The sequence below is a fragment of the Lynx rufus genome, unplaced genomic scaffold (genome assembly GCF_022079265.1).
Source record: "Lynx rufus isolate CCGP_SWC_20201006 ecotype Redwood Valley unplaced genomic scaffold, mLynRuf1.p SCAF_4, whole genome shotgun sequence".
In the NCBI taxonomy this organism is placed as follows: Eukaryota; Metazoa; Chordata; class Mammalia; order Carnivora; family Felidae; genus Lynx; species Lynx rufus.
In genome coordinates, this window is record NW_025814856.1 from 122,074,152 (window position 1) to 122,096,379 (window position 22,228).

Genomic DNA, 22,228 nt, shown 5'->3' on the forward strand with positions numbered 1-22,228 from the left:
CTAATACCCCACATACAACACAGCACTCCAATTTATGTGCAAGCATACAGAAGGCACCGGGGCCTGTGGCTGTACACAGCTTACTTTTATTTACAAATAAACGTTTACTTTCCTCGCTCTTACTCACTGGTGATGGTGTGCCACCATTAAGCCAATCCCTCAGTGGTTTGCACCCTGGCACATCAGATACACATTCCATGGTGTAACTAAAATGTGCTTAGAGAATCCGGCCAGGGGGAGTCTGGGTGGCTCAGTCGGACAGGCAGCCGACTCTAGCTTTCAGCTCAGATCACTATCTCACGGTTCATGAGTTCGAGCCCTGCATCAGGCTCAATGCTGGCAGTGTGGAACCTGCTTGGGATTCTCTCTCTTTCTCTCTGCCCCTCCCCAGCCCATTCTCTCTCTTTCTCTAAGTAAATAAGCTTATAAAAAAAAAATCAAATTAGGATGATAGAGCCTCCAGATCTAACCATCAGTTTACAGAGAATGCAGATAACATCTTAGGGATGCAATCAGGAAAGTCTAGACTATGAGAAATTACAGGACAAATCTGACTTCTTCTATAACAACAACAAAAACTGCAAGGGGAAAAAAAAAAGATTAAGAGACAAAGTTACTTAAGAGATGTATCAGCCAACTGCACTGACTGGAATTTATTTGGATCCTGATTTAAATAAATGATACAAAAACTTTATAAGACAATTGGGGAAATGTGAACACTGACTGGATATTTGATGTCATTAAGGAATTCTGGTTTTAGACAGTATAACACTGGTTATGTCTGAAAAAAGAGCCCAAATCTTTTAGAGATACAATCTGGGGTATTTCCCTGTGAAATGATAGGATGAAAGTAATCCAAGGTGGGAAGGAAGGGTGAACATTCAGATGTCACAAGTTTGGCTATATAACAAAAATGGCTGAAACGGGGTGATGGGTACACAGTGATTTACTATACTGTTCTCTTTACTTTTGTATATGTTTGTAACTTTGTATAATAAGTAACTTTTTAAATGTTTATTTATCTTGAGAGAGAGCGCGCGCACACACACGCGCGCGCACACACACACACACACGAGTGGGGGAGGGGCTGACAGGGAGGGAGACAGAGAATTCCAAGCCGGTTCCACACTGTCAGCGCAGAGCCCAACTTGGGGCTCAAACTCACGAACCATGAGATCATGACCTGAGCTGAAATCAAGAGTCAGACCCGGGGTGCCTGGGTGGCTCAGTCAGTTGAGCGTCTGACTTTACCTCCGGTCGTGATCTCACGGTTCGTGAGTTTGAGCCCTGTGTTGGGCTCTGTGCTGACAGCTCAGAGCCTGGAGCCCGCTTCAGATTCTGTGTCCCTCTCTCTCCACCCCACCCCTGCTTGTGCTCTGTCTCTCTCTGTCTTTCAAAAATGAATAAACATTAAAAAAATTTTTTTTTATTTTTAAGAAGAGTCAGATGCTTAATTGACTGAGCCACTCAGGTGCCCCATATAATAAATAACTTTTTAAAGTAAAGCACATGATAAGATGTTTAAAATTCTGTTAAGGTTAGAAATAGCACTGGACTGATCAAAGACAGGGAATATTTTCTTGGAGTTATTACTCGTAACTTGTTTGAGGCTCAAATACCTCTTTGAGGAAGGATTACTGGAGCAGGGGGTTGGGGAGGGAGCTTAGTTTGCCATGGTATATTAGTGCAAGGTATATTAGTGGGGGGAGTGAGCCCCTGGATCCCACTACCTTGCTTTATTTCTCTCCCTCAAGTTTCAAAATACCTGTCAGACTGTAACACCCATGAGGCAAGGACTCTTACATAAGCCCTCATTTCCCTGGCACTTTGGCACCTAATAAGACCTCAATAAATGTCTGTTGAATGAACGAAGGGGAAGGGACAGAGCTGTATTTTAATCTTCAGTGAGAGAAAAAGAGCAGGAAAACGTAATTTGGCCAAGGTGCTCCCATGCTGTGGTTCAATCCATGGTATCCATATTTAACCACGCATCCAAATCATCTGGGGAGTTTGTTAAAATGGCAGATTCCTAGACACCCCCATCCTTGTAGATTCTGTTCAGTGCATCTGTATGAGATCACAGGAAGCGTATTTCTAACCAATGCCCCGGTGATTCTGGTGCAGCCAGTCCAGAACGGGTGTGCAAAACCCACTGGTACAGGTTACTTCACCTCTGTGCTCCTCAAAAGGATTCGTCATTTCTTGTGCCTGGTTCTTTGACCATGTGTTTCAGCACACACAGAACAGTGCAGCGAAGCCCCTGAAGGCATCCACCAGCCTCAAAGGCCATCAGCCTGCTGCCTTCTTGCTTCTCAATTTTAGTTTTAAGGAAACCACTTAATTTTAATCGCATGTTGCTGAATTCAGCCACAGCAATGGTGGCCATACGCTCCGCCTTCGGGTAGAAGGCGGGTGAAACCCATCCCTGGTTAACTTGCGAGAGCAGGATTTCCTCTTCCCTAGTATGACAAACAGAGGTATGGGAGGCTACGTTTCTTGGTCTCTAGCTTTAAAACGGAGAAATCAGGGGCGCCTGGGTGGCTCGGTCAGTTAAGCGTCCAACTTCACCTCGGGTCATGATCTCTCGGTTCGTGGGTTTGAGCCCCACGTTGGGCTCTGTGCTGCCAGCTCAGAGCCTGGAGCCTGCTTTCAGATTCTGTGTCTCCCTCTCCACCCCTCTCCCACTCGTGCTTTGTCTCTCTGTCTCTCAAAAATAAAAAATAAAAATGTTAAAAAATAAAAAGTAAATAAATAAATAATAAAATGGAGAAATCAGAATACATGATCATCAGGAAGACCTGGATGGTTAACTGTTCTGTTTTGCAATTTTTACCACTTTAATTTTTTTAACATTCTTATTTTTTTTTATTTTTGAGAGAGACAGAGCATGAGTGGGAAAGGGACAGAGAGCGAGAGGGAGACACAGAATCCGAAGCAGGCTCCAGGCTCGGAGCTGTCAGCACAGAGCTGGACGTGGGGCTCGAACTCACCAACTGTGAGATCATGACCTGAGCCCAAGTTGTACCCTCAACTAACTGAGCCACCCGGGCACCCCTGCAATTTTTACTACTTTCAAGAAGTAAAGTTTCATCCAATTCTTTAAAAAGGCCTTTAGGGGCGCCTGAGTGGCTCAGCCGGTTAGGCGTCCCACTCTTGATTTCCACTCAGGTCATGATCCCGGGGGTAGTGGAGCCTGTCAGTGGGGGACCTGCTGAGGATTCTCTCTCTCCCTCTTTCTCTGCTCCTCTCCACCCTCCCTCTCAAAATAAAATACGTAAAAAATTTTTTTAATTTAAAAAATGAAAATGCCTTTAAAAAAAAAAAAGTGTTCTTCATTTAACATAGATGCAAGATTGGAGGACTCCTCTGCCTTGGACAGAAAGTGAGAATCTGAGCCAGAAAAAAAAGAAGAATTAAATGTCATTTCAAGTAACGGAATATTTCTAAGTCGGTAAGATGGCTAAGAAATATCTCCTGGATGATTTTTTCCAAACACACTTACTTGTTATCCGTTCCAAAAATACTGCAATAAAGGCGACTAGCTAGAAAAAAATGAAAAGAGCGTCTATTTAAAAGCTGTAAAACCTGGGGCGCCTGGGTGGCTCAGTCGGTTAAGCATCTGACTTCGGCTCAGGTCATGATCTCGAGGTTAGTAAGTTTGAGCCCCACGTCGGGCTCTGTGCTGACAGCCGGGATCCTGGAGCCTGCTTCGGATTCTGTGTCTCCCTCTCTCTCTCTGCCCCTCCCCCACTTGTGCTCTGTCTCTCAAAAATAAATAAATGTATTAAAAAAATTTTTTTAAAACCTGTAAAACCAAATGTTCAGGTAATTAATGACTTTTCGACTTCATCCTAACCCCTAATAATTGGAGTGCAAGAGTCAGACACGGGGTGCCTGGGTGGCTAATAATTTAATGAACCGCCCCTGCTGCATTCCCCTCCCCCAAAATACAGCCGCTTAGATGATCGTAAGAATCAAAAAACAAAACAAAACAGATGCAGGACATGTAAATGGCTATCTATACATATCATAGAAAGCTGGAAAACATATAAGTACACAGAATCAAGCTGGTGAAAGGGAAGAGGTCACGCAAATTACATACGGTATCATTCAAGTTACGTGTATTATCTAGACAGCTGTTTCAAGAAGATCATAAGGAAATGTAACAAAAATTTTAAGAGTAGCAGTATCTCTGGGTTGTAGAATCACAATTCGTTTTCTTTTAATGCTTATTTGTTTTTTTTGGGAGAGACAGAGTGCGAGCTGGGGAGGGGTAGACAGAAAGGGGGACACATGATCCAAAACAGGCCCCTTGCTGACAGCAGTGAGCCCGATGCGGGACTCGAACTCACAAACTGTGAGATCATGAGCTGAGCTGAAGTCAGACGCTTAACTGACTGAGCCGCCCAGGTGCCCCAAGAATCACAGTTTCTTAACCTCTATATATTCAGGCATTTTCAAATTTCCCATGTAAAAGTATAGAATTTGTAACGAAAATATTTTTTTGAAAAAAGAAAAGGAAGAGTGGCAATCAGAATAATCTATTATCCTAGCTCACTGCAGCTAATAAATATGATATTACAATAGGGCCGAGGCTTGGGAATTAGGGAGAACTCTACAGCTCAGTCATGGCCAATGAACTCATTTTAACTTTGGGCCACATCTGATTCTGCTTCATTTGCGATATATGGTCACAATGAGAAATATGAATAAAGCAAAATGCCTAACGTAATGATTCACGTGATAGACTGATAACTAAGGAAATGCAGAGCTTTCCACCCATAGTCAATTAGAACGTTGTACATCAAAACCTGCATTTATCCATAAGGTAAGTTAGGTGGTAAAATGGTCACTTTACAAAATTATTCTTCAAATCCTTCCAGAATTTTTCTATAATAGAAAATATTCTAATATGATGTTTTCCGACTTTTAAATGTCAAGAAATGTTCATGGAAACTCTCACCTAACAGTCATTGCAGTTGGCTGGGAAAGACATAATGAATATATGTTATGAATTCAATAACACTTCCAATGGATTTGTATGTACTAAATGGCAACAGAATCCTTACATGTTTGAAAAACAGTGGTGCAGATATATATGGCTCATTATTTAGTCTGTGTACCTTCAAGGTTGGGACACACGTGAATTCAAGGACCATCTGCAAAAACCGCACCACACCCAGTGGTCTGTCCATCACTCTAGTGCATTTAAAATATGGTACCACTTAAAAGAAAACTCAGGCTGCAAGATTGGCGGCTATCATGACTCCTCTACCTTGGATACTAAGTGAAAATCTGAGCTAGAAAAAAGAAGAACCCGTTTAGGGATTTTAGAGGGAAGGAAAGAGGAGAGATTAGTTGAATGGCATCTATTTCTCATGGATACAACAATTTTTTTTTTTAATTGCAAGAAAGAGTAGATAAGCGGCACAAGAGAGATTAATTTTCCGCTCAAGCTAGCCAAGTTAGAAAAAGATAGTCAGATCGAGTTCATGGTAAAGAAGATGTTTTCAAATACATGATAGGTTGGAAGAAGTTTTCCATCTTTCATAGTAACATAAAGAAAGAAAATGGCTTGCATCGCATGAACAATACAGGTGAGACTGTGCAGTTAGGATAAACTCTCTAAGAGGTTACGTTATAGCTTTTTAAGAAAGGATCAGACAGACCCCAATTCCAGGTACAGTTCTTCCATTTAAAAGTGGAGTTCTTGGGGCGCCTGGGTGGCTCAGTCGGTTAAGCGGCCGACTTCAGCTCAGGTCACGATCTCACGGTCCGTGAGTTCGAGCCCCGCGTCGGGCTCTGGGCTGATGGCTCAGAGCCTGGAGCCTGCTTCCGATTCTGTGTCTCCCTCTCTCTCTGCCCCTCCCCCGTTCATGCTCTGTCTCTGTCTCAAAAATAAATAAAAAATAAAAAAATAAAATAAAAAAAATAAAAGTGGAGTTCTTGTCTATAAAAGTCTTCATCTATAAAATGTAGATGAGCTGGTATGAGATCAAATGAGATAATATATGCAGCCTAACTAGAAGAGAGAAACACTCAAGGTTTGGTCCTTTAACTTGTTCTTAAAGAACAGTGTTCTTGAAACATAATGATAAGGGAGATGGAGGAAGAAAAACGTGTGCGAGATAGGCAGGTATCCGGTGAGCTGCCAAAAGCACTCTCCGTGGGAAAGACCTAGAAGCTACTAAGCAAGCCGCATCTAGGATCCTTTCATTTGCTTCTGTTCTCATTTCTAACATTGCTGCCATTGTGTCCACTAATTTGGCAAGGTTGCTTTGAATTATGACCTTCCTATTCCCACCATCTGTTTTCTTCTCCCATCTAAATAATGCATTGTCTCTTCTGATCTTTTCCCATTAATGTAATTTGATATGTACCTGTTAACTCTGCAAACTGGGATTTAAAAACTCTTCTCAATCATTCTTAAAATGGTGATTTACACTCTGTCCCTGTAAAACAAATTAGCTATTCCTTTTCTACAGAAGGCATAAAGTAATAAGAGTTAAATCTTGCTAGTAACCAGAGATTACTTTTTTTTTAGGTCTAGCAAAATTTGATTTAAAAACTACTTTGTAGGGGCGCCTGGGTGGCTCAGTTGGTTAAGAGTCCAACTCTTGCTTTCGGCTCAAGTCATGATCTCATGGTTCATGAGTTCGAGCCCCACACTGGGCTCTGCGCTGACAGCACGGAGATTGCTTGGGATTTTCTGTCTCCCTCTGTCTTTGCCTCTCCCCTGCTCGTGCTCTCTCTCTCTCAAAAATAAAATAAACATTAAAAAAAATTAAAACTACTTTGTAAATACCCGTTAATGCTAGAGCCATTTGCTCTGTTTTACCATTAGGGAATGTATCCCATTTTATTATCAAAAGAAACTTATATTCTTATATGTGAATATATACATGGATGTGTATATACATGTATATGTATACACATACATTTATATAAATATAAGTATATACAAAAGAGGGAGAGAGGAAGGAAGGGAAGAAAGAAAGAATGAAGGAAAGGACCAGGATTAATGGATTAATATGTCACTAACAGGGGCGCCTGGGTGGCTCAGTCAGTTTAGCATCTGACTCTTGATTTCAACCCGGGTCATGGTCCCCAGGTCGTAGGATCAAGCCCCGCATCAGGCTCTATGCGCAGCATGCAGCCTGCTTAAGACTCTCTCCCTCTGCCTCTCTCCTGATCTCTCTAAAAAAAAAATTTTTTAACCTAAGAATTGGCAGTGAAAATAAAGATGGGATACAGAGTAAGAAGCTTTAAATTTTACTTTATCTAGTTATGTCATTTTAAATTTATAGCAAGCTCATATTACTTTATTGGGTTTTTCATTATTTAAAAAATCTGATTCCCGGGGCGCCTGGGTGGCGCAGCCGGTTAAGCGTCCGACTTCAGCCAGGTCACGATCTCGCGGTCCGTGAGTTCGAGCCCCGAGTCAGGCTCTGGGCTGATGGCTCAGAGCCTGGAGCCTGTTTCCGATTCTGTGTCTCCCTCTCTCTCTGCCCCCTCCCCCATTCATGCTCTGTCTCTCTCTGTCCCAAAAATAAATAAACGTTGAAAAAAAAAAATTTAAAAAAAAAAATCTGATTCCTTTAGTGCTTAACAAAGACATTTCATTTAATTCTTTCAGGTCACTAGGGCGCTTCTGAGCGCAATTTCAAAATACACTAAGATTTTACTTTGAGAGGACAAAAATATTCAGAAGAGCCTGGGTTGCTACATTATTTTAATTAGGATACTTAAGAAGTCGGATGAATTACCAAGATGCATCTTGAGCCCCTAACCACCTACAAGCACTATGCCCAACCCAAGGGAAAACGGAACTAAAATGATGTTTTCAAGATCTTTATCACCTAGAAGAGGGGCTCCTAAACACAACCGAGAGAGAAGGGCAGCAACCCAAATTAAAATAATGACTGCAGATGCTTATGGGAGTTTTCAAGCAGGTGCAGTTCACTTTAGCGGAGGATATCAAGCACTGGTAGACTTAGGCTAAACATATAACTATTAAGAACAGAAGAAGGGAACACTGACCTTCTCAAGCTCCCTCTCTCTAGGTAAGGCTCGAGCCGGGAGGCCCTCACCTCCCTCCCCTTCCAGCCACCCTGACTGAGCGATGTGACATTGCATCCAGTGTGGCGCACCGCCATCCCAGACTGGGTTGGTGACATGGGGAGCTTCTTTGGGAGGGTGTGACTGATGGCTACATCCCTCTTGCCGTCTCGGATGCCAGGTCGCTTCCCTGTCACAAAGAGAATGGGATCACCTGATCTTAGCCATCCCTTCCACTGACAAGAGCTTTGTAACCATCCCTAAGAGTTGCAGAGAAGAGAGTTCCATATAAGACCCCAACTGGGGGTAAGGATGACAGTGAGGGTAGAAGAGACACACAGAATGATGGAAAAGGACGTGTCTATCCTTGGTACAGGGCAGGTGCAAAGTGCTACAGGGTTGTGGACAATCTACCTCAGAGGTAAAGCAAGTACAGATCCTATCTCATTCCCAATAACTCTTTTACATTTCTTGGCTCTTCCATCCATTTGTTTCCCAAGTTCAGTTGAACTTTTTAAAAATTCGGCAAAATGTTTCCAGAGTCCCTCTGGAATATACCTAAAATATTATTTTAATGTATAATCAAGGGGCGCCTGGGTGGCTCAGTTGGCTAAGCGTCCAGCTTCAGCTCAAGCCATGATCTCTCAGTTCACGAGTTCGAGCCCCGTGTCCAGCTCTGTGCTGACAGCTCAGAGCCTGGAGCCTGCTTCGGATTCTGCGTCTCCCCCACCCTCTCCCCCTCCCCTGCTTGCGCTCTATCTCTATCTCTCAAGAATAAACTTTAAAAAATTTAATATATAATCAATATACAAATTATTAATGAGGTATTTTAAATTCTTTTTTTCATATAAATTTTGAAATCTGGCGCATAGTTCACACATCTCAGTTTGGACTAGCCACATTTCAAGCGCTCAACAGCCACATGTGGGTAGTAGCTAGTGGTTAGTAGTTATTGAATTGGACAACACAGACCTAGACTCTCATTCCAACGAAAATGGCCCCAAACTTTCCTAAGGACTGATTATTGCTGGATAAAGAGATCATGAGTGACTTTTTAAAAAATAACTTTGGCAGGGGTGCCTGTGTGGCTTAGTAGGTTAAGCGTCCGACTCTTGGTTTCGGCTCTGATCACCATCTCACAGTTTATGGGTTCGAGCTCCCCGCTGTTGGGGCAGACCCTCCTTGAGATGCTCTCTCTGCCTCTCTCTCTGCCCCTCCCCCCCTCAGAATAAATACGTAAACTTAAAAAAATAAAATAAAATAACTGGCTTACTGTTCTCCAACAAACACAAACCGCACATGTTTACGTACTTCTGAAACGCTTGACTTTAAATATCTTTGACATACCAGGGGAATTTAAGTGAATGAATCTTGACAACCATGCTCTAATGCAAGTTATTCTTTTTTTTTTTTTAATTTTTTTTCAACGTTTATTTATTTTTGGGACAGAGAGAGACAGAGCATGAACGGGGGAGGGGCAGAGAGAGAGGGAGACACAGAATCGGAAACAGGCTCCAGGCTCTGAGCCATCAGCCCAGAGCCCGACGCGGGGCTCGAACTCACGGACCGCGAGATCGTGACCTGGCTGAAGTTGGACGCTTAACCGACTGCGCCACCCAGGCGCCCCAAGTTATTCTTTTTTAAACAGCATGCATGGCATCATCATCAGTCTTCACTTCCACATATCTATCCATACCTAGCTCCTATCCACTTCACCATCCCAAACTATTCTCCCTGTTCCCAACACACGCACCCCCTCCTTCTGCAGATCTTTGGGTTAACGTTACGGAATGCCCAGAAGTATTTTTCATATCCTCACCACCTCTGCGCAAATACTTACCCATGCACACTTCCCGATGTGGCGACTGGTATATGACCAAGAGAATTCAAATTCAGATTCTAGAAAACCCTCTGTACCCAGTGCCGTTTCAACATTCTTTTAAAACAGGCTCGTTATTTACCTTTTACTTAAAATGAGACGTATTCAAAAGCTATCACATATCCCACTTTGGTTTCTTTTAAAAAGCAATTCACCTAATCGTTCTCCACAAACAAAGCCACTCATGTTTTTCATCCGAGAACGCATCTCTCCCCTTAAAGAATATGCCTAACTTATGTTTTTGGTGCTTAAATATGATCTGGGCAGTTATGAGACCTGGAGTTCGATCCTCACTGCCAGTTGCCAACCAGCCATCTGACCTTGGGCACAGCCCAATCACCCTGCTGGAATCAGCCTCCCAGGCTGTAAAAAGGGGGGGGGGGGGTGACAGGAGAGTGCTCTCTTAGGTGGCTTCCAGCTCGCCATTCCTGACCTGAGCACTAATCTTCATCTATTCTGTTACCCCTGAAAACACTTGCCTTCTCAGGCATCCCCTCCTTCCTAAATGAGAAGATGGCTGACGGCACAGCAGTGAAACCGGAAAGAAACGCTGTTTAAAAAAAAAAAAAAAAAATCTTAAAATGAGTCACCTTTCAAGAATGTATCATTCTCTGGTGCCTGGGTGCTCGCTCATGGAGCTGTATCAGTACTTCCAATGAAATTTGCTCTGAAGAACCTGGCATTTGTTATGTACTGTTCTTGGATGATGTTTACACTAGACAGTCATCTCGTTTAAGAGCCACTTGTAGGTACAAAACACACAGAAGTTATGCATCGAACAGACATAAGCAGCCACATAAATCGTCCTTAGTGGAGCCTGGAGAAAATCAGATCAAAATCACGGAGTTTTAATTGGGTCTTTGCACCACATTTGGTACGTTAGAGAAGATACTTACAGCTCCCTAAACTTGCCACTTCACCTCCCCAGGACCCCGCCGCCCGCTAAAATTTAGCCTGCTGCAAGAATCAGTCCCTACCCCTTAGGACCAGCCACAGCGACACCCCGGAGAGCCTTCCCTGCTGCAGATTTCCCCACCAAGGCATCAGTCAGGGGTAGCTGAGGTTAGCTGTGGTCTGTCTGTACTGCTGCTGCCTGGCCTGATTTTTCATGCTGCCATTTTAAATTAACATAGGTCTCTTCTGCAACCCATGACATCTTCTGGTCAAGCTGGGAACACAGGAGGCCACCGGGTGGCTGGACACAAGTGTAATTCAAGACAACTGCAAGTCAGAATTAAACAGCAAATCCAGAAAGAACCGTTACCAAGTCGGTTTTGAGTCACAGCAAATGACAGCTTCCCTGGATGCACTTGGGTTTGATGGACATTTTAAACCCCTCAATCCGAGTTCTCATCAATTCTCTAAAGTTCAAGCGTCCCTCCTGCTCTGCAAACCACCCTCGTCTCAGACCTCACCAGTGATGTCGCCAAGTAAACGGCTCCAGGACGGACAAGCGAAGCGAGGGCTGAAGTGTATAACCGTAGCAGAAATACAAGGATGCCTTCTACCAATAAGTGTCCCGGCGCCGCGGCGTACCTACCCTGACACCCCCCACCCCCAAGAACCTCCCCGAGGTGGCTTGGGGAGGGGGAGGGGAGTTGTGGCAAGTCCTGCAGCCCGCACAGACAGCAACAGCCTGCGCGTTTGCCCTAAATGGGGGGGGGGGGGGGGGGCAGTGCCCTGGACCTGATTCGTGATCACAAACCGGGTAGACGTGGGCGCAGAGCCAGGTCAAGGACAGCGGGCCCCACCAGGCAGCCATGTTCGCGCTACCCGGGTAGCAGGTGCCTTACCTCCCGGGAAGGTGCCAGGCCCACTCCACCACCGAGCGAGCTGCGAACCCCGGGAGCAGCCCGAGGGGTGGCAGGGGTGTGTGTGGGGGGGTGCGGGCACAGACCCCAGCGGGGCAGCAACTTGGCTCTCAGGAAATGGAAACAGGAAAAGCGCCCGGAGGTCGGGGCAAAGGATGGGGTTGGGGCGTAGAGCGGGGGGACGGACTCAAACTAAGCGGCACTGCCCGCGCCCCGGGGTGAGGCGTCCCTCTCCGGCGCCCCCTCAACCTACTAGCCCGAGTCATCCACCACCCGGAGCCTCCAGCCGGCCCTTGCCACCACCCGCCGGAATGCCGCCCGGAGTAGCGCTTCCCGCAGGTTCGGAGGGGCCGGGGCTGGCGACGAGGCACAGGGGACGGCGATGGCGGACGCGGCCGAAACGCTCGGGGAGAAGGGGCTGCGGACGCCCTGCGCTCGCAGCCGTGCCCGCCGCGGCTTACCTGCGGGGCGGCGGGCTCCGGGCTCTGCTCTGCGGCGCGGATGCTGCGGCCGCCGAGGGTACGCGTGCTGCCGCGGCCGCGATTACTGCGGCGACATCGGGGGCTGCAGCTGCAGTGGCGGAGGCGGCCGTCGGGCGCTTCCCCCTCCCCAGACTCCCGGCGCCTGGGCCCGCCGCCCCCCACTAACAGCTGGCCCGGCTCACGTGACCGCGGGGCCCACCCCCGCCTCCCCCACCCGGGCCCCGGGGCCGCGCCGCACCCGCTGCGTCTGGGCCGCCGGGGCTGCAGCGCCGCGCTCGGCCCGATAGGGGAGGGCGCCTGGGAGCAGGGGAGCGGCCGAGAGGGCGACTGTCGCCGCAGAAAGTGGCTCCTTCTTTGCTCGATTTTTATTTCTCGGTCACGTCCGGGGTTGCGGCTCTCTAGAAAGGGGGAACTCGGGCTTTACGGAGCCAGCCCCCCCCCCTCACAGCGCACTCCCGGACTCGGCGGTTGGGTTGCTACGTGCGGGCCTCGGTGCCCAAGCAAAATTTCCCCGCGGAAAAACGTGCCCTGTACTTTGTTGACAAACATGTCCTAGCCGACTCCCCGGTTTTAAAGGTGCCGTCCTGCGTCATGTTGATAAACGAGACCCTACCCTGGGTCCTTGGACATGGAAACCCAGAGGTTAAGGAATTCGCCCAAGGTCACAAGGCAGTAGTAAAGCCCAGATTCCATCCCAGGGTTAATAGATCCACAGACAGGTGACAGGTGTGTTGATGGTCAGGACATGACCATCGTCTGTTACCAGAATAGAGACGCTTTTACAAATTGACAAGAAAAGCGCAACTCAAAGGCTACGAAGAGAGAATTCACGAGAAGAAAACAAACGCACACTCAGCACATGAAAAGATAATTCAAGTTCACTTAACTGCAAATCAAACACACAAGGCAGAATTTTCCATCCATCAGATTCGCAAAAATAAAATTTTATAACCTCAACGGGGGACAATTTTGCAATACCTTCTCAAATAACAAATATGTATATATAGTCTTTAAGGATTCCACTTCTGTAATTTATCCTATAGAGACACTGATACAGGTGTGAAATGATATGAGTACAAGGTTACCCATTGCTACATTATTTGTGCTAGCAAAGACTGGAAGCAAATGTCCATCAATAAAGGACTGTTAAATATATTACAGCACATCAGTACAATGGAACGCAAACCAGCTATAAAAATTTTTTAAATGGGGAGGATCTGGGACACCTGGGTGACTCAGTCAGTCGAGCAACAGACTCTTGATTTCGGCTCAGGTTATGATCCCAGGGTCATGAGATCCAGCCCCCCGAATAGGGCTCCACGCCTAGCATGGAGCCTGCTTGAGATTCTCTCTCTCTCTCTCTCTCTCTCTCTCTCCTTCTGCCCCTCTTCCCTGCTTGCACATCCCCCCCCAAATAATTTTTTCTTTTTTTAATGGGGACGGTCTATCTCTATGCACTGATATGAAAGATTTGCAACCTATACCAAGGGAGGTGGGGGGTCAGGACCATGTGCAGAATATCACGTGTTATTATCTGTGGGCAAGAAATATGCTTGTACTCATATTTGTAAATGCATGGAATATCTTTGGAAGGAATCATAAACTGTAATAGTAGATGCCATCAGGAAAGAGAACTGAGTGACAGAACACAGGGAAGGGAGGGAGATTTTTTTCTCATGTCTTTTGAATGTTATTCCTATGCTTGTGGTTTGCCCCAAGAGTGAATGGAGTGTAGGAGAAGGCTGAGGGAATCTGTGGAAGTACTGCAGGACAGAGCAGTGGTCATATACTCTTGGAGCACAAAGGGACCTTATTGCACATTTAGGCCAACCAAGGAAACTGTCCTTTTACTGTTAACCTATTTCTGTCTTTAGATTAGAGTTGGTGTTTGGGGTTTTGTTTTTTTTCAAAGACGTAACATAGTTGGATCTTGTTTTTCATTCAGACACCCTCTGCCTTTGAATTGGAGTGTTTCCATCAGCGGCTGTTAACATTTGGCAAAGTCTGGAGATATTTTTGGTTGTCAAAATGGCAGAGGTGGAGGAGGTCTCTGCTGGTATCTAGTGCATGGAGGTCAAGGGTGCTATTAAACACCCTAGGATGCAGAGCACGATCTCCCAAAACTAAGAATTATCTGGCCCTAAATGTCAATAGTACTGAGGTTGAGAAACTCTGATTCAGACCATCTATATTTAATGTAATTATCAGTATGGTGAGTTATAAATGTAACATCTTGATACTTCCATTTATCTCATCTGTTTTTTGTTTGTTTGTTTAAGTTTATTTATTTATCTGACAGAGACAGAGACAGTGTGAGTGGGGGAGGGGCGGAGAGAGAGGGAGAGAGAGAGAATCCCAAGCAAGCTCCATGCTGCCAGCGCGGAGCCCAATGCAGGGCTCAAACTCATGAAACCATGAGCTCATGGGCTGAAACCAGGAGTCAGTCACTCAACTGAGCCAGCCAGGTGCTTTTTACTTGCCTTCTTTTGAAGAACTGAGATTTGGGGCGCCTGGGTGGCGCAGTCGGTTAAGCGTCCAACTTCAGCCAGGTCACGATCTCGCGGTCCGTGAGTTCGAGCCCCGCGTTGGGCTCTTTGCTGACGGCTCGGAGCCTGGAGCCTGTTTCTGATTCTGTGTCTCCCTCTCTCTCTGCCCCTCCCTTGTTCATGCTCTGTCTCTCTCTGTCCCAAAAATAAATAAACATTGAAGAACTGAGATTCTTTTTAGTATTCCATTTTTAAATCCATTATTGGTTTCCTAATCATACTGTGTGTTTTACTTTTTTTTTTCAATTTTTTTAATGTTTATTTTTGAGAGAGAGCAAGAGAAAGAGAGAGAGAGAGTGGGGGAGAGGGAGGGGCAGAGAAAGAGAAAGAGAGAGAGAGAGACAGAATCTGAAGCAGGCTGCAGGCTCTGAGCTGTCAGAACAGAGCCTGACGCGGGGCTCGAACTCACAAACCGTGAGATCATGACCTGAGCCAAAGTCGGACACTCAACCGACTGAGCCACCCAGGCGCCCTTGGGGTAGCTTTAACTCTATGGCTACTTTAGCCCTTTTACTAAGGTATGACTCACATAGGGTCTCTAATAAATGTTCCATGCAATCGATAAGGTGATCCTGGCTGGTAGAAACGTGAACAATTCCCAGTTTTGTGTGAGCTCTGCAAAGTTTTTGGTGCACAGCTCCCAGTAGTTGTTTCTTCCTCAGCCTTGTGGAGATTCATCATTTGCATGCATAAACTGGTATTCAGTTGATGACTAAAATGCAAATTTCTAAATTTCTTTTCCATTTAGTTTTCTGCAGAACTCTGCCCCACATATTCCAACTGCTTTGACCTTCCTGGACTCTGATCACTCTTTCCTCAACCGCACAAAACAACTGGGCTCTGTTTTTGTTTCCCCTTGTCTTTGCCATGTCTGGTTCAGGAATTGCCTCCACACAGAAGGCTAAGGCGATTGTAGGTCTCTTCTCATTTGTTTCCTTTCTCTTGAGAATCACAGTCCCGCTCTGCCTGCTGACCAATGTCTGACCCACGTTGTCTCATCTATTTTGCCCAGTTTTCTAGTTGCTTACAACAGGATAGCAAGTGCCATAGCACATTTTCCTTCCTAGGAAGATGTGGAAGGCCAGGAACACTAATCTTCATACCTCTGAGGAACCAAATGGACTGATACAGAATCAGCTGGCCCATTATTTAATAAACTATAAATGCATAGTTTATTTATACTTCTAGAAGTTCTTCAACACGTCTAATTTAACAAGAAACATTTATGGAACGCTTGTAGCAGGAATTGTACTTCTGCTACAAAGATGTAAAAGGCATCGTAGCCCCTCCTCTCAGGAAGTCAGAGGCAGGCAAGGAAATTAATTAGAAATTAAGTAGAAAGGTAATATATGCATATATTCCACGTTCCCGTCAGGGTAACATAAGAATTAGGCACAGATAAATATGTGGATCTAGCATATTGGGAAATGTAAACAAGTATGAAAGATGATCATAAATGAGGGTTACCCGAACACAGACCACCTAAAAATATTATCGATGACAATGTTGCCTTTTCTTCTAAGCAGTGTTACTGTCTGAAGAACCCCATACAATGATTTCGAGGAGCTGAAGTACGTGTGTAATTGGGAAATGCCTTTAACACATTACTTATAGAGGTGTTTTCCACTTAGTTCTTCTTCTGGTGTATAATTGTAGCAGGAAGAAAAAGATCTGTCACTGGGCAGATCTCATGGGGATGAACAGACAGTATTACGTGAACGAGACACTCACATAAGGGTAAGAAAGCCCGTGTAATTGCTTTGTATGCAATCTTATGAGAATCAAAAGAGGTCTGAGAGCAAAGCCATCAGAAAATGAGAAAGAAAGCTAGTGAAGATTAGTCAGCCACCTGTCTTAATTCTATGACAACCATGTTTAGGAGGTTAGTTTTCCGAATTTGGTTACCATAGAAACAAACCTTTTGAATGCCCTTAAATCAATTTACAGAATTACTGCCCATATCGAGTATAAGCAACACTGAGAGATTTTAAGTACTGAAATCTATTTTTAAATTATCTTTAGAATTTAAATGATCCATCGAGCCCTTTGAATATGTAATTTGGACGGCCATAAATTATCCTTTGGCAAAAGGTATAAAATTGTATTTATTGTAACTAGGTGATGGGCTTATAAATTCAATTACTCAAGTGTGTCATTTCAGTGAATGTCTTCTATTTAATTTGAAATAACAGCTCCTAAATGTTCTGGATCTGGTTTTAAAAACAAATTATGTATGCTTCACATGCTCTGTGACTGTAGGAGTCATTCATGGGTTTAGCCACTGTACAGATGATTTAAAGGAGAATCGCTAAGACCTTGTCTTGTCATCATCAAAGAACAGACTAAAAGATTCTATGACCAGACTGGGAGCTTCAACCTAATCCTGTCCCCCTGATGTTTTCCTAGTTTACGTGTGTGGAAAAGGTCCACCCCATGCTACCCACAGTTTTAAAACAGAACTTGTTTTTAATATCCTGGTGATACCTGAGGCCACCTTTTAATGGATGAAAGCTTATCCAGAATTGTAGACGTTGAGCCTCTTAGATCTGCAATGTTAACACCACTGTTCCCTCGAGATAATACAGGACTTTCAGCAGAAGCTATTATTAGTGGGGCGCCTGGGTGGCTCAGTTGGCTAAGCGACCGACTCTTGGTTTCGGCTCAGGTCACGATCTTGCGGTTTGTGGGGTCTGGCTCCAAACTGACTCGCGCTGACAGCACGGAGCCTGCTTGGGATTCTGTCTCCCTCTGCCCCTCCCCTGCTTTAGTGCGCCCTCTCCCTCTCTTTCTCAAAATAAATAAATAAACTTAAAAAAAAAAGTTATTATTTTCCAATCTTCCCGAGAACTAAACAAAGTCTTGTCTAAATTGCTGTAGGAATTTTGGGTTCAGTTAAAGGAAGACTTATTTCATGCTATCAGTGATTCAGCAATCACCCTACCTATTGAGAGAATGTATAAAATTTCTGACTCCAGAGGAAGAGTATGTTGTTTTGGACATGCATCTAACTTTCATGAAAGAGCAGAAGATTGGTATCATTTTGTTTCCTATTGGACTAATTACCTGGCTTTCAGATAATTGGAAATAATCTAACATATGGAGAGACTTGAGTGTTTAAATTCCTAATTATTCTTCACTCTCCTTTCCATTGACTTTCTACTTTTCAGTCAAAATCCAGGCCCTAGGTTTTTACTATTACATCCCTCATACCAGCTCTTACACGCGCAAAGGATTTAGCTTTTTGTGTACAAAGAGTGATTTATTCCTTGGAGTTGGAATCTGTGTCTGGTTCATTTTGATTTTCAAAAAGCATCTTATCATATTTTTTTGAAACGAAAATTGAGCAGGAATTGTTTTACTGTCCTATGAATTTCTCAGATAGTCAATCTTTCTTGACTGTGAATATAAAGAAAGGATTGAGCTTTAAGAATTATCAGTGAATTTCTAGGACAGGCAAATAAAGCAGATTGGTGGTTGCTTCGGGAGTTGGGGAAAAGAGGGGATTGACTACTTGGGTGTGGGAGTTTCTTTTGGATAAGAAAAACATTCTAAAATGGATTGTGGTGATGGCTGCACAACTCTATATGCTACAATTTATTGAATTGTAAAAAAAAAAAAAAAAAATCACCGTATTACATGGTTTTATTTTTTAAAAATGCCCTACCTCAAGAAGAAAAAAAAAAAACAACCATTGAACATTGCCCAGCTCAGAGTAAATATAGGTCAATGATAAAGAGTGAATAGTTTTGAAGAATTATTGCCATAGTAGGAAAATGTTAGGAAAAAAGAATCCAAGGAGCAGAGTTGGTTTACCGTTCAGTCTTAATGTGAGCAAGAATCAATTAACTTTAGTAGGCTGCTTAATTTTCTTAAAAATGTTTCTTACTTTAAGGCAAATCTCCTGTATGAATATCAGTCCTCTTCTTGGTTATTCTACACAAGTACCTTACCCATTCAATTTAATTTAATTTAGCTTCTAACTTAAGAGCTACTTTAGAAAAAAATCTAGGAGTGCCTGGGTAGCTCAGTTGGTAAAGCAACTGACTCTAGATTTCAGCTCAGGCCTTGATCTCACGGTTTGTGAGTTTGAGCCCCGCATTGGACTCTGTGCTGACAGTACAGAGTCTGCTTAGGATTCTCTCTCTCTTCCCCTCCCCTGCTCTCTCTCTCTCAAAATAAATACATAAACTTTAAAAAATATATAAAATAAACAAATTTAGACTGTTTCAAAATGTTTTCTGCACAAAATAGCTACACAACAATACAAGATACGATTATAAAGGGAAAAGAAAAAAAAAAACACCTGTATATGGTTGAATGTTATAATATCCTAGTCTCCTGCCCAGAGGTAAAATTATTATCAGTTATATTAACATAAAATACATTCCAGCAGAGCAAGGCCAACGAATGAGAAAATGTTCTGAGAAACTGGAATTAAAGCCCAAAGGGTCTCCCTACCTTTACTTCATTCTTTATAATAACGAGAACTGTCCCCCAATACCTCAATTCACATTGCGTGTGAAATGTTTTCACTGCAACTGTTCACCAGAAAAGAAATTACCTCTATCCCTACAGCAGTGTGGAATTTTAAATTAAAGAAATGACTTGTAAATTCCCAGAAATCCCCAAGTGAGATATAAAGACCAAGGGGACAGCATTCACTTTACTCTAGATTTTTAGAGTAAAAAACCTCAGCAAACATCTCATGTAATTTGTTTTTATTTTTTTAAATTTTTTTTTCAACATTTTTTTATTTATTTTTGGGACAGAGAGAGACAAAGCATAAACGGGGGAGGGGCAGAGAGAGAGGGAGACACAGAATCGGAAACAGGCTCCAGGCTCTGAGCCATTAGCCCAGAGCCCGACGCGGGGCTCGAACTCACGGACCGCGAGATCGTGACCTGGCTGAAGTCGGACGCTTAACTGACTGCGCCACCTAGGCGCCCCTGTTTTTAGATCATAAAATAAAATTGTTAGTCTAGGTCCTAGGCACTTAGATTGGCTTTGTAAATTATTGGCTGACTCATACTCACTACAGTCATCCATTTTATGCCAGAGGCTTTATTAGCAGTACAGGAACACAAAGAAATGGTAAACAAAAGAATCCTTGATTAGTGTGCTAGGTGTTTTCAGATCTCCAGAATCTCCCAACTGTTTGTATGCTTTTCTTTTCCTTAACAATAACCTATGTATATCAAAATGAGCCACTTAATCCCTTGGGTAAACCAAAGCTGAAGGAATGAAAAAAAGATTATTGTTGGTTTTACATGGAGAACTACTAGGAAATTTTACCTAAATTATAAGTGAAACATAGAAATATAGGCAAAGTACAGAGAGACAGATTCCAAATCAACCAAAAGGAAATTTAACTGCATGGTATAGACAAGTTTTCAGAGAAGGGAAATCATGTACTAGAGAGAACATTTCAATGACTATCTTTGATACGAAACTATATATATACATATTCATATATATGTATATAATCTATTCATAATATATGTATACATTATACATGGCACATAGTTTATACACTATATACAATACATACATATATTTATTTTTTAAAGGCAATCTCTTGACTGTATATTCTTCTAAACATGTGGGCTATAGATAATTCTGAAAAAATAATAAAGAACAATAATTTGGGAAAGTTTGGGTCTCTTTTCTCTCTTCTGGTAGGGAAGATGTTCACAAAAACATACTTACTGATGATCTAACTTTTTGCTGTGAGAATTTAGAGTCATAAAAAATTCCTAACCCTGGGGAAAATAGTATCTCCAGACAACTTACCCTTTTGACTGTACATTCAGTTTTAGGCACAATTCGTTTCCCCAATGACCAATGCTTTACAGAAAACAAGAAAGAATATTCAAAGAAAAATATAGAAGATCGTATATTCAAGGGCAGGGAATTGGTGACGTGAATCATCTCTCAAATTAAGAATCTTAGACCACCTGCATCAGTGTCATCATCTAGCAAGTGGGCTAAAATGCAGAACCATGGGCCCAACCCAAGAATGAATCAGCATTGCTGGGGAAAGGGGTCAGGAATCTGCATATTTCACACACATACCATGCATCTCTGGTGTATGCTAATTTTGAGTCACTGCTACATTTCTGCAACATTTAGGAAGCAAAGCAAGCCTCTCATTATATTTGAGGATGGCACTAGGAAACCAGTGTTTATAAGGTCTTTGTCTTCTGTCAGCCTGGAGCAAGGAGCTGAAGGCAGCAGAGGCAAGGCTGAAAGCAAAGGCAAAGCAGTGTTTTAAACAGAGAAAAGAATTTACCCTTCAAATAGACTCCAAACCCTTATGGAAGAATGTATGGATTTCATCGTACTGAAGAGAATATGCAAATCTTCCTAAATAGAATGCTACAGATATTAAGAGAGAAAAGTACCATAATTTTCATGTTTCCAAATGGGCATAGGAATGTATAATCACGCTTGACATTTTAGGTTTCATTTCAAACAGAAGTGGGTAAGAGACAAAAAGAAAATAAATCAAAACATCCTTATGACCAAGTGCTCTGCAACTCTGGAAAATAAGTTGCTTGTTATTTTTTTCCCAGGGTTATTATTACGATGATAAGTCCCTTTTTTAATAAAAGGGTGAGAGATGTATTTTTTTCCATAGCATTCCACCAAGTCCCTTTTTCTCCTCTTGCAGTTTCCAAACAACGCTGAGAAATCATCCATACCCTCAATTCAGTAGGGACAGACAGCATGCTCATATCTAACAGCGCTGTAGACGTAAAGAATTTCCTATATATCATGAAGGGGTACAAATTCATTTCCACAAGCAAAGATTCAAATGGCTGATTCCCCTTCTGAATCAGAAATCATTGTTTCTTGTTATTTTTATGACAACCCAGCATTTCATTTAATTACATTTTACAGTGCTCACTCACTCACTAGGCATTAATCATCATAATGTCTACCTGTGACAAAGTAAAATCCCAAACGAAAACAATAGTGAGAACTACCACCCAAACCACACTGAATAAAACCCAACACATACACTTTCTCTGGTACCAAAATTCACTAGCAGCTGTTGCCCGCGATTCTCAATGTTTCATGCTTATTTCAAAACAATTGAAACCAAAGCACAGTTTTTCTTACACGTATCTCTAAACAGAGCAGACAAGGGCACCTGGGTGGCTCAGTCAGTCGAGCGTCTGACTCTTGATATGGACTCAGGTCATGATCCCAGGATCTTGCAATGGACGGAGCCCCACGTCAGGCTCCCCACTGAACATGGAGCCTGCCTGGGATTCTCTCCCTCTCTCTCTGCCCCTCTCCCGCACTCACACACTCTCTCTAAAAATTAAAAAAAAAAAAATTAATGTCAAAAAACAGATAAATAAACAGAGCAGATAATCACGTTCCATGCGTCACTACACCCCTCTCCTACCATGACCTATCCATCTTCCCTATCCAGTTTCAACATAA

At 43.3% G+C, this 22,228-nt stretch overlaps 1 protein-coding gene across 1 annotated transcript in view; it reads right to left on the reverse strand.

Annotated features, from left to right (window-relative positions):
• Nucleotides 1-12,362, reverse strand: part of SCRN1 (secernin 1) — a 64,722-nt gene extending 52,360 nt beyond the window's left edge. The window contains exon 1 of the mRNA XM_047096963.1: nt 12,210-12,362. The gene's annotated coding sequence lies outside the window, so the exon portion shown is untranslated. The remainder of the gene's footprint in view (nt 1-12,209) is intronic.
• Nucleotides 12,363-22,228: the final 9,866 nt, after the last annotated feature.